Here is a 12863-nt window from a genome sequence, read left to right as displayed (position 1 = left end):
AAAAAAAAAAAAAAAAAAAAAAAAAAAAAAGATGTTCCCTAGAAGTACATACTTGGCCTTAAGCTTATTATTTGTTACGAAGAAAAGCATGAATGAAAGAATGTGTGAATGAATAAACGAATGCATGAATGACAGCAGCTGAATGTGCTCTTGTCTCAGGACACCCACATTCTCTGTCCCCCACTCTCACCCCCGTCTGCGATGGTTTTCCCCCAAACTGTCACATAGTGTGTTCCCTCCACTCTTTTCTTGAGCTCTTCAGCTCAAACGTCACCGTTCACTGACCACCCTATGTAAACAGCAACCACCCCCTCCAGCAGTCACCTCTATATCCTCACCCTGCTCCGTTTTTCTTGCAGGATTTACCGCCACTGACTTCTTACATACATGTTAGTCTACTCATCCCGTGTCCCCCGCTAGAACGTATTATACTCCACGCGAGCTGGACCCTTTTCTGTCTTACACACGGCTGCATCCCCAGTTATGGGTGCCCCATTAACATCTGCTGATGAATGAACTTGCCCATTGAACATGGTCGCAGAAATCCAATTCCTTCCTACCCTCCCTCTTGTTATATCCTGAGAAACCCAGTAATTGTTATCAGCCCTTTAACCAGTGCTGTGTTCCAGAAGTATAATCTCTCTGTGAGATTGCATTTCTTTTCCTTCTCTGCTCCGGCCTTATGCGCGTGCACGCACCAAGGTTCTGCCTGGATGTGTTGCCACTTTTCCCATCTGCGGGAGTTGGAGATAAACCCTACTGTGTCCATTCTCTCCTCGGTGAATTGAAAGGGTAAAAGGACCCCTTTCCACCTGCTGGGAGGAAGCCTTTTGGACTCCTCCCCCTCTGCATACCTCCTCTTGACCACTGGTGGTGGTTTGGAAGTTAAGTGAAATATTGTTTCAGCTACTGTGATGTTGGAAGAGGGGAAAAAAAAGAAACTCTGCGGGCTAAGGTTTGCTTCATAGCAGGACAAAAGCGGTGCAAACAGCTTCGTTCAGGTTTTCCCTGCCTCCTGCGGACAGCCCACAATCAAATACTGTCATTAGAAAGGAAGTCCGCTATCGTACGCAGGCTTTCTCGTTTTGTTTTGTTTTAGATAATTAGAGAAAGTACTCGTTTCAAGATGGCATGGGAGCATAATACCATAGTAATATTTGTTGCAGTGGGATTTTGCCTTTATGGTAATATTTTCTGCGGTGGCAACAAATCTCATTGCCTGGTTTCTCTGTGTCTCTAATTACCTGGAGTAAAACATCGTAACGCTGTGATATTTAAGGGTAGGTCCTATGTGACTCGGATGTTAACAGACTTTAATGCAGAACCTTTGGGATTAAAAGAAACTAAGCTGCCGAGCTCACCCTCAAAGCTGAAATAGTAATTATACTTTGGATGACTCCCTTCATTTTCTCACTTTCTTATCCCCACCTTCTGTGGGGGACTCATTAGAAATGAGTCAGGATTGGAATTTTCCCTAAATTCCCAGTGAGATTCCAAGAGGGCCAATGATGCCTTAGGGTCACACGGCTAGAGACAAAATAAATAAATGTAGACACAACTAAAGCCCATGTCTGTTGACTCCTAGGACCTCCCCTACTTGCTCTAAATAGCCCAGAAAAACTGAAAACCTGTGCCACGGACCACAGTCCTTTCCCTTCAGATCTGAATTTCTGGATCTCCAACTCGACAAGAAGTCCCAGTGTGGACGGCGTTCAAATAAGTAAGGCTTTGTGGAGGTACTTTGCGATGAGAGCCAAAGTGGAAAGTGTACTCCCTAGAAACCCAGCCTGGGGCCAGTGACTACAGGGGAGAAAGCCCTGGATCACAAACTGAACACAGGGAGGCAGGAGCCCCCAGATGAGCCTTCCAGAGCAACCTGATTTCTTCTCTGGCCAAGCATGTGGTCTGATACCCTCGCGGGTTCAACAATAGATCGTTGTTTCTCTTCTTAAATTCCTTCCTTGCAATGAGTAGAGTTACTTACTCTATGATTAATAGTGCCCTGAAAATACTCATACAGGTGCACTTCTTCATCATGACTGTTCCCCCCCCCCTTTTCCCCTTTCCATCTCCTCCCTCCCTCTTTCCCCCTACTTTGCCCTCTCTGTCATCATAAACCTTCAAATCCTCAATCTTGCTTGGGGGTATTCGTGGGCTATTGCTGCATTAAAAATTACCACAAAATGAGCATCTGCAAACAATGCAGATTTATCACTTGGCAGGTTCTCTGGGTCACAAGCCTGGGAAGGGTGTGTCTTGATCTTCTGCTCGGGGTCCCGCTGGGCTGAAATCAAGGTGCCGGCGGGGGGGCTGCTGTTCCCATCCGGGTCCGCTTCCAAGAGGACCGGTTGCCAGTGCAATTCACGTCCTTGAGGCCGCAGGATGGAGCTGCCCATCTTCCTGCTAGCGGTCTGCTGAGGACCGCTCTCCATTCCCAGCGGCTCCTCGAAGTTCCTGCCATGCGCCCCCACTGGCCATTCACGACGTCCTGTGTTTGCTTTCCTCCAGAGCAGCTGGCGGCTGTCTCTCTACCCCTTCTGCAACCAGCTGGAGATGACCCTGCTTTTAAGGGACTAACGTCATTCGCTCAGGTCCATCAACTGTCGTACCATACAGCCTCACCCCCGGAGTAAACCTCATCCTATTCCTAGTCCCAGAGAAGATGCAGGGCATGCATACGTGGGCCCTAAGAAATGGTGGGGGTCATCTTAGCATTCTGCCTGTCACACTTAGCAACAGCAGACTCCATCTGTGTGGCACGGGGTAGGATACGCAAAGACATTTCCTTTTCTTTTCCAAGAGAGGACTCTGCCCTCCTACTTGAAACACTCCTGATGCGTCCTCTGAAAGCCAGTTTTCTCTAACATCTTTGAACTCTCTGGTTATTCCTCCATAAACCACTGTGTTGGTTCCTCCTGGCCTCCCAATGCTTAAATGGTAGACACCCCCCCCCCCAAGCCTCTTTATCTACAGCATTTCCTAGAGCTCTCATCCCACCCAAGGGCCTAAAGTACCACCTACGCACAATGGCTCCCAAATTTATCTCTGGCTCAGATCTCTGCCCTGAATTCCTGACTCACCTACCCAGTTGCTTCCTCGGTGTCTCCACTCACTGTCCAATGGGTACAGGAAGCTTAGTGTTTCTCAAAATAACTCACTTCTACTCCTTCCCTGAACTATTCCTCTCCACGCCTTCCTCGGCTCAGCAAATGGCAACTCTTCCGTTCTCATACTGATTTTTTCTTTTTTTTTTTTTTAGGTCAAAATCCTTAGGATCTTCTCTAGCTCCTCTTTTTCTCACATAACCCAGACACAGTTCATCAGCAAAGTCCCTCGGCTCGACCTTCAAAACATGTGCAGAGTCTGGTAACTGCTTACCACCTTGTCTGGGTTTCACAGTACATACCTAACCACCATATTAATTTCCATGGCTGTTGGCCCCCCCCCCCTTCCTCACTCCAGCCTACACAGCAGCCAGATGGATTCCTGTAAACATCAAATATATCCTGTCACTCCTCGGCTGAAAATGTGCCCAGAGAAAACGCCAAAGTCTTCACTTCATGATCTGACCCCTGTCCTGTCAGCTCCCGACTTGCTGTGCACCCCTTCCTCCGTTTCACCACAATGCAGACCCTGACACCCCTCCTACACCAAATGTGTTCTGCCCACAGGGCCTTTGCACTTGCTCTTCCCGCTGCTCTTCTTCCAGATGCCCACCAGATACCCACTTGCTTTCTCACTCTTTTCTTCTCTGCTGCAGTAATGACATCAGACAGAATTTCCCCAACAACCTTATATACAAGAATGCCATCCTTGGGACTCTCTATCCCCTCTACCTTGTTTTATTTTCTTCGTGGTGCTATCCCCTCCCAAAATATGAGGTCATACAGTGTATGTCTTTATTTCCCATCACCATATTAAAATATAAGCCCCACAACAAAGGGGACTTGTCATTTCAGTGTTGTGTCCCAGAGCCTTGCTTAGAGGGTCAGCAACATAGTGAGTATTCAATGAATATTTGCTGAATGAGTGAAAAATGTCCAATAGCTTACACATTAAAGAACACAGATTTTCTTTACGTGGTGTTTTGTGGGGTTTGTTTTTTTTTTAGTAGAATTAAAGAAGGTTAGGATAACCCTGTAACTCTTTTTAGAAAATGAGCAAATCCAACCCATGTAACATCAGAGTGAGAACAAAGGAAGACCTTCATGGAAGAAAGATATTCAAATGGGCTATATATTTTCTTTCATCTCAAGGACTATAGAATAAGTTTGGGTCAAGTGTAGTCAGCCTTGATGGAGACTAGAAGATCTTTTGTGTCCCTACACTTTTTTCCATAAGCCAGACCGGATTCCCACCTCCACACCTTGGCTCTGTGGCTCTCTGACTGCTCTGTCTTCACCTCAACTTCTCAAAATCCTACCCACCCTTCCAGATGGACACCATCTGAAACACCATTTTTATCATCAAGTATTTCTTGATTCTCGCACATCACACGCCCAAAGCGCCCTACAGCGCCCTGTCTCAGATGGCCATCTCTGTGTGCCTCCTTACCCCTCCCTCTTCCCACACGTCCCCACCTTAGAGGGCATGGTTTTGCGTGATTTCTCTTTCCTCCATAGCACTTAGCACCACGTCTCACCCGAGAAGATGCTCACCTGCTGTATGGTTGTGGAATGAGATTAGAATGACTTGAATAATGATCACTTTTAATTCGGAAAGAGGCATTCAGCTAACAGACTGTTTCTTTGCACTTTCAGGCCTTAGGGACAGAGCTACAGTCACCTTAACCTCCGACAGTCAGTCCAATGGCCTGAGACTACAGTCACCTGTCCAGCTTGCTCAGAGGAAGCTCCGGACCCAGTGAGGGTCCTATTATTTCATCAAATGTAAGGAGCAGTCAAGAATGGTCAGGGGAAGGAAAAAAAAAAAACCTCTTTATAAGTGCATTAAACTCTCTACCTATTTTCCATTTCATGCTCACTAGCTGCATTTCAAAAAAAAAAAGTACTTTTAAAATCTTTACGAAAAGCAACTTCTTTTCGATTCAAGCAGACTAACGCTATTCACCCTGCACTGCCCATCGCCCTTGCTAATGCTTCCAGGGGAACATAGCAAAGGGCTACTTTCCTTTACAGTCTTTGATTTGTTCTTTCTGCATCCTGTAATTTCCATCCACACCGGAGAGCCAAGTGCTGTGTGGGGCTAATTAAACACTATAATTATCCATGAGCTATGGCCCAGAAGCAGAGAGAAAATCTAACACATGTCTGATTGTAATATCAGGTAAATACTCAAGATGTGTGACTGGCGAAATACAAAATATTCTATTCATTTAATATTCTTGATGAATAGTGAATTAGTCTAATCACATTAGCTATTCTATTCATTTATTAGGTGAGAGTGATTAGAAGTGAATAACTACAGAAAAAACCCTCTCAAGTTGCAAAAATTAGACTTCTATGGTTTTATTATGTTTATTTTCAACGGAAGGTAATTGTCTGTAGCTTTCCTGAGATAGTCTATACCCCTCCCTATCTTTGCCCCTCGAAAAAACTGAGTGCTGGTTACAAGGGTAGAGAGAGCAGATAAGAGAGTGCAAACCTGGCATACAAATGCTTATATAGATTGTAGAAACACCTAACAATATCCCATACAAACATCATGCTTCCAAGGATGTAACCATGCTGTTTCTTTTTCTTCCCCACGGAGGTATGATTTACATACAATAAAATTCATAAATCTTCAGTTACATCTCAATGCATTTTTACTTATATATATGACCATGTGACTACCACACAGTTCAAAACGCACGTTTCCTAGAAACGTTCCCCTGTGCCCCTTCCCGGGGGTAACAACTATTCCAATTTCTATCACCATACACTGGGTTAGCTAGTTCCTAAAATCAAACAAATGGAGTCATACAGTCTCACATTAATTTTTAAAGAATGGTGTAAAGTTATTTTATGAAGTCATTTTAATACAGAAAATCAAATCAAATGGGAAAGTCCATAAAACACCACTACAAGGAGAGGAGAAGAGAGGAGAGGAGAGGAGAGGAGAGGAGAGGAGAGGAGAGGAGAGGAGAGAAGAGAAAGGAAAGGAAAGGAAAGGAAAGGAAAGGTCCTCAACCTCAAAACTATTAATAAAAGTAAGGGGCGCCTGGGTGGCGCAGTCGGTTAAGCGTCCGACTTCAGCCAGGTCACGATCTCGCGGTCCGGGAGTTCGAGCCCCGCGTCGGGCTCTGGGCTGACGGCTCGGAGCCCGGAGCCTGTTTCCGATTCTGTGTCTCCCTCTCTCTCTGCCCCTCCCCCGTTCATGCTCTGTCTCTCTCTGTCCCAAAAATAAACGTTGGAAAAAAAAAATTAAAAAAAAAAAAAAAGAAAAAAAAATAAAAGTAATACATATGTATTATTAGATATTTCACACATTACAGAAAAATACTGGGGAAAGCCTTCACTTCTTCAAAAGTCATTCATTCCTAGCAAACCCTGCTGGATCTCCCCCACTGACTCCTTCACATCCTCCCTCCATCCTTCTGTGCCCCGCTCTGGGCTCCAGGAGGCTGACCTCTCTGGGGACCCTCAATGGCTCCCTGGTTCCCTAGTGTCTACTTGGGAACTGTCAACGGAACACCAGCTGCAGATGGGAAGGGAGTGGTGAGTCAGGTGGGGCTGTTTACTCCCCTGGCTCTCTCCCTGTCGGGTAGCTTTGAAAGAGTCACACTTCAGGCAGCCCCTCCTAAAGCTAGCTACTCTCCCCAGGGATAGGAACAACTCCCTCCCCTTGACTCTTGAGGCCTCGAGGTCACGATTCCCAGCTTTGCCTTGTCCCCGATTTCTTCAACACTTCTGGTCAGTTTTCTTTAATCCTTCCCACACCTTTCTAAATAGCCCCTTCAACTCTCCTCGGGGCGCCTGGGTGGTTCAGTCGGTTCAGCCTCTGACTCTTGATTTTAGCTCAGGTCTTGATCCCAGGGTCATGAAATTGAGCCCCTAGTTCAGATCTCTGAGAAGTTCTCTTCCCTGAAGAAAAGCATGGAGCTTGCTTGAGATTTTCTCTCTCTCTCTCTCTCTCTCTCTCTCTCTGCCAAATTAAATAAAGAAATAAATAAAGAAGTGCTCCTCAGTTGTTCCACTTGAATGTGCTGTCTTCTGCCCCAGATTACCAACCATGTTAAGTTTTAAATAGATCTTACAGGAAATCCTTTGGTTTCTATAGGCTATAAACTGCTCCAGGAGCGATAAAACTGTCTCTAGAGGGTTTGTCAGCTACCTACTTCTAATCATCGGAATACACTTACGGCATCCACACCCCTCACTCATCCCGATCTTAAAGCATAATAACAAGTGATCCCAAATCTGTAATGTACTATCTTGAAGCTCCCCAGGTTACTTGTAAGAAGTGGTAAACTTCTTCAGATGGGGCATCAGCTGTAGGTCCACATCTCTCTTGCTGCAATTTCAGACTGGTCTTCAGACATGGGTGGGTGGGGCCAATATGGCTATGGTGGGACTAAAGCCCACAGGGGACAAGAACGTAGTCAGAAAATAAGTCACTCATTTTAAGTGTCCAGACCCCTACATTCAGACAGACTACACTGAGGTGTGTGAAGAAACTCAGATGTGCTGTCAGAGCCACGGTCACGTATTTAAAGAACGGTAGAAAGAACCAGAGATGCTTATGGTCCAGTAGCAAAGACCTGAGAAGAAGGGCCGGGATGATGCTCTAAGGATGAGACCATCTCTGGAGCTCCAGAGGAGGAATGCAGAGCCAAGGGGTGGAGCCAACGGTGCATGGGGCTCTCCGCCTGTCAATTTCACTCCACGCATTCACTCCTTCCACAAATAATTATTGAGAATCTACCACATTCCAGACACCGTATTTGGTGCCAGTAAATACACCAGTGAACAAGAGAGCGAGTTCCTGATACCTTGAACTTACATTTGTGTTGGAATAGAAAATCAGCAAAAAAACAAAGGAATATGTAATATATAATTATGTGATATATAATATGTCTGGCATTGACAAGCGCTATACAGAATAAGGCAGGATAAGGAGGCTGTAAAGAGATGAGAGGATGTTCCTTTTCATATAGGGTGATCAAGTTCAGATCTTTGAGAAGTTCTCTCCCTGAAGAGAAGGATCCACATGGACATCTGGGAGGGATCCATGTGAACATGCAGGAGAAAGATGTTCCAGGTGGAGGGAGCGGCATCTACAAAGGTCCTGGGGTGGGGGTATATTTCACCGTATTTGAGGAAAGCAAGGAGATCGTGAGTGAAGTCGGATGATCACACCCAGGAGTGGATAAGGAATGTGATAGAAACTAAGCTTCCACCTTAATCTGCTGGAGACAGATTGTGTAGGGCTTGAGCCCCTAATGGGACTGTACTCTTTACTTTGAGTGAGATGGAAAGCTATTGGAAGATTTTGAGCAGGGGAGAGACATGATTAGACTAATGTTTTAAGAGGATCACTCTGGATGTTATGTTGAACATAATCTATCGTTGAGTGGAGGGAGAAATAAGGAGACAACCAGGAGGCTGTCAAAATAATCCACATGACAGGGGTGCCTGGGTGGCTCAATCGGTTGAGCGTCTGACTCTTGATTTTGGCTTGGGTCATGATCCCAGGGTCATGGGATCTTGGGCTCCATGTCGGGCTCTGCATGGAAGGTGGAGCTTGCTTTAGATTCTCTCTCTCTTTCTCTGTCAAATAAAAAATAAAATAAAATAAAATAAAATAAAATAAAATAAAATAATCCGCATGACAGAAGATAGCGAACTCCTGGACTAAACTCTGTGTCAACATGCGTGGGGAGATGTGGTTATGTTCTGAATGTATTTTGAAAGTAGAGCCTGTAGCATTCGCCATTGGATTGGCTGTCTGTAAATCATGTTAACAAATGATGTGCTGGGGCAGGGAAAATGGGTGATGGGCACTAAGGAGGGAAATTGTGGGGATGAGCACTGGGTGTTGTACCTAAGTGATGAATCCCGGGTGTCTAATCCTGAAGCCAAAAGCACACTGTATACACTGTAAGTTAGCTAACTTGACAATAAATTATATTTTAAAAAATCCAATTTGGTTGAGAAAAGTTAAAAAAAAAAATGATGTGCCAAGATGATCCCAAGGTTTTAGAGATGAGTACGTTTTGGAATGCAACTGCCTTTATTGAAATAAGGAAAACTTTAGAACGGCAGATTTCAGGGGGAAACCAGGAGTTTGTTTTGGACGTGATGAATTTTAGAGGTCTGTTAAGACGTTCAGGCAGGGATGTTAAGAAGGTAGTTGGCTATGAGTCTGGCTTTCAGGAGAGAGGGCCTAGACGGGTATATAAATTGGGGAACTATCAGAATATAGATGGTCTTTTAATCTATGGGATTAGATGAATCCCTCCTTCCCTCCTTCACGGGTGTGGAAATTAAGAACTGAGCCACATGGCACTCAAAAATGTGGCGGTCAGGAATATAAGAAGCCACCCCAAAAGAGATTGAGGAGGAATTGCCATTGAGGTGGGGACAGCCCAGAGACGGTGGCGCCCTGGGAACTAGTGAAGCAAATACTTCAAGGTGAAGGCGTGGCCAACTGTGCCCAGCCTTGTCAGCAGACCAAGCAAGATGGTGGTGGAGAATCAACTGTAACGTCCGGAATTGTGAAAGCCTTTTGCAACCTTGACTACAGCTGTGGTAGAAGAGTGGGAACAAAGACCCAACTGGAGCAAGGCTCAAGAAAGAACAGGAGGAGAGATTATGGAGACCAAAGGTGCAGGCAACTCTGTCAGTGAGTTTCACGATAGAGGAAAAGACAGTAACTGCAGGAGGGATATAGGGTGAAGGAAGACGGTTTGGCTGGTTGGCCGGTTGATTGGTTTCAAGATGGGCACTATTCCATCATGTTTTCAGGCAGGAATGATGCCCCAGAGCAGTGTTACGTGTTGACAGAGGGACAGAGGGAGACAGGCTACCGGCATGTCCCAGAATTGGCTGGAGGACAGGAGTTCTGGAAACAGGAAGGAACAGGAAGTCCTTACAGCCAACCGGACTAGTCGTTCTTGTCTGCCTCGTGTTTTGCGGCTCCACGGAGAATTTCACTGGGGGAAATATGAGTGTTTTACTGCAATGTTAAAAAAAATTGATAACTATTTGCTTTATTAACCCTCACATGTTCCTATGAGTCATTTTACCCCCATTTTACTAATCAAGAAGGCTCGTAAAAGCTATATGGTTTCATCAGGTTTTCAAAGCGTATATGAAAACCAGGTCCCAAGCTAAGTCTGACACCATAAATGTTCCACGACATCAGAGCCTAGACTTGCCCCCCAGAGGGTCCACCAGCTAAGGAGAAAGGGAGAGCATCATCTTAGGATGGCAGGCAAGTCGAAGCACAGCTGACATAGACCATGCAAGCGTGGAGCAGGCCTGGGTAAGTCACGTGCCTGGACCCCCTTGGGGGAGATGTGGCTCGTTCGATAGATTTTAAAGGCAGAGAGTGCTGAAGGCATCCGTTACTATTCCCAAGTAGGGATGATTGGTCTTGCGTGGAAGAGAGTGAGCAAATGTTTTCATGAGCTAAAAGTGCAGTGGCAGAAGTTGAGAAAAGCATCATGGGGCTTCTCTGGGTTTTCAGTCACTTCGGTGACTGTTTACGAAGCTCCTCCCATGTGCACAACACAGGGCTTTGTGCTGGAGAGATAAAGAGTGTTCATCCTCCTAGGAGTTACTTACACAACGAACAATTCAAATTCAGCATAAGATTTCTAAACATGTCAGTCGGGGTTCTCCAGAGAGGTAAAATCAACAATACATAGATATAAATATGATATTGATGCAGATAGAGGTATTTATTTTTATAGCAGAGATTCATTTCAAGGAATTGTTGGAGCTGGCCGGCAGGCTGGAAACCAAGGCAGAAGCTGATGCTGCAGTCTTAAGGCAGAATTTTTTTTCTTCCCTGGGGAAACCTCGCTGATTGCTCTGAAGGCCTTCAACTGATTGGATGAGGCCCACCCACATTGTTCAGGACAGTCGGCTTAGTCAATCAACTCTAGCTGTTAACCACATTTACAACACATCATCAGGTCGACACCTGGGTTCGTGTTTGATTAAGTCACTGGCAACCTGACATAAACTCAACCATTACAGCATCCGATTAGCTCCCAGATTTATCCCTTAGAAGCCAAAAGCAGGTACTTTCTTGGAGACACATTTGCCTTCTAGAATTGCTCTTCTAATGGGATTGTAAGCTGTAGACCAGTGAGAGGCCAGAGGAGGGGCTGTCTCCAAGCCATTGTACTGCTACGGGTGGTTTATAAACGTTCTAATTCATTGTAATTAATTTTTATTGTGCAGCAGGAGAAGGCTGGCACAGTGAAAGGGGGTAATTTCACGAGTCAAAATAACAAATAAGTAAATACAAATAGTCCCCAAGTTCCCAGGAGCGGACCACCGTCTCCAGGTCTCTCTGGGTGCAGCACAGATCCTAGCTCCCCCGCCCCCCCCCCCCGGTGGCCCCCTCAGCAGCCCTGGGTCTTGGGAACCCCTTCCCACCAGTTTTCCAGGAAGCTAAGCTGGCTTCAAATGCCTCCAGCCCCCACAGTCCTCTCCCCCACGAGACCACATCGGGGCCCCTGTCAATCAGGCGGAGTGTAGATTTGGGGTGTTGAAACAGCACCCCCCCCCAAAAGGGGAGGGATTCGGCACGGGGTGGGCGAGGGAGGGAAGCCCTCCTTTTGCCTGTGCTCGTTGCAAACAATGAACCGCCTGCACGGAGGCCCTTTGTTCAGCTCCACGCTCGGAGCCCTGGCGAGCTGAACAGTGCAGGCGCGTGTGTGGGATATTAAGTCTCATTTCAAAGCCGCTGCTGTGGTGGAGTGACGTGGGACAGGCTGGGTGCTGGGGGTGGGAGGCTGGGAAGCGGTGCGAGCATCTTCGGTGAGGGGCGGGGGGGCGGGGGCGCCCCGATGAAGACAAGTCTCTGTGCTGTGGGGGCGTTTTCTTTTTCAGGGGGTGAGGGAGGAAAGGGGGGACTTTGACTTTCTCAGGCAGGAAACCCTGTGTTGGGGTTTCGGGAGAGTCTTGAGTAATGACCAGTGTAGGTTTCTCATGGAGGACTCATTTATCTGGGTGCCAGTGGGTGAGCCTGGCTTCCCAAGCTTGAAAATTTAGATTTATTGGGTGCCAGAAATTGGACTGGACACCATTTAATAGGCCCAGGCACCATGAAGGTGAGGGTTGGGGGAGAAGAGTCAAAAGGGCAGAATGGATGGGGAAGGGACGTAGTGTGAAGAAAAACAGCTAAATCTGATTAGGGCCATAAAATTCTAGCCGCAGCAGGCGGGAAATACAAGACTCTGGAGAAGCTGGGGGCTTATGCACACAGCCGAGGTCAGATCAATCTGTGGGAAGCGAGACATGGAGGAGAGGAAACAATTAGTGACTCTGAACTTGAGGAAGGGCCTTGCTGAAGAGAGACAGACAGACAGACAGACAGACCCCAGAGTCCTGAAGTCCGCATGAAGACAAGCCTGCTGTTAGAAGAGATGAATCGATAAAAAAGCCATTTGCTGGTTACACACACACACACACACACACACGCACACACACATCTTGTTCAGCCTCTTGCTCTGAAACAGAAGAAAAGCTTTGGGATTTATGGAATGTGGATTTACATAGAGAGGCCCTGTAATATATATAAATACTCGGCCAACTTCTGATGTGAAGGGAGAGGCCGAGGGAGGCACGTTTTGTAGGAGGGAAAAAGCACAGGGAAGTGAAATCCAAACCCTGGGCTCTGGGCCGCGTTCCCCCAAGTGAACACAGGGAATTCATACCCCTTCTCCTGGTGCTGCAAAGTCTTCA

This window comes from Herpailurus yagouaroundi, unplaced genomic scaffold (assembly GCF_014898765.1).
Source record: "Herpailurus yagouaroundi ecotype Mexico unplaced genomic scaffold, PumYag 161, whole genome shotgun sequence".
Lineage (NCBI taxonomy): Eukaryota > Metazoa > Chordata > Mammalia > Carnivora > Felidae > Herpailurus > Herpailurus yagouaroundi.
Note: the sequence above shows the minus strand (reverse complement) of the source record.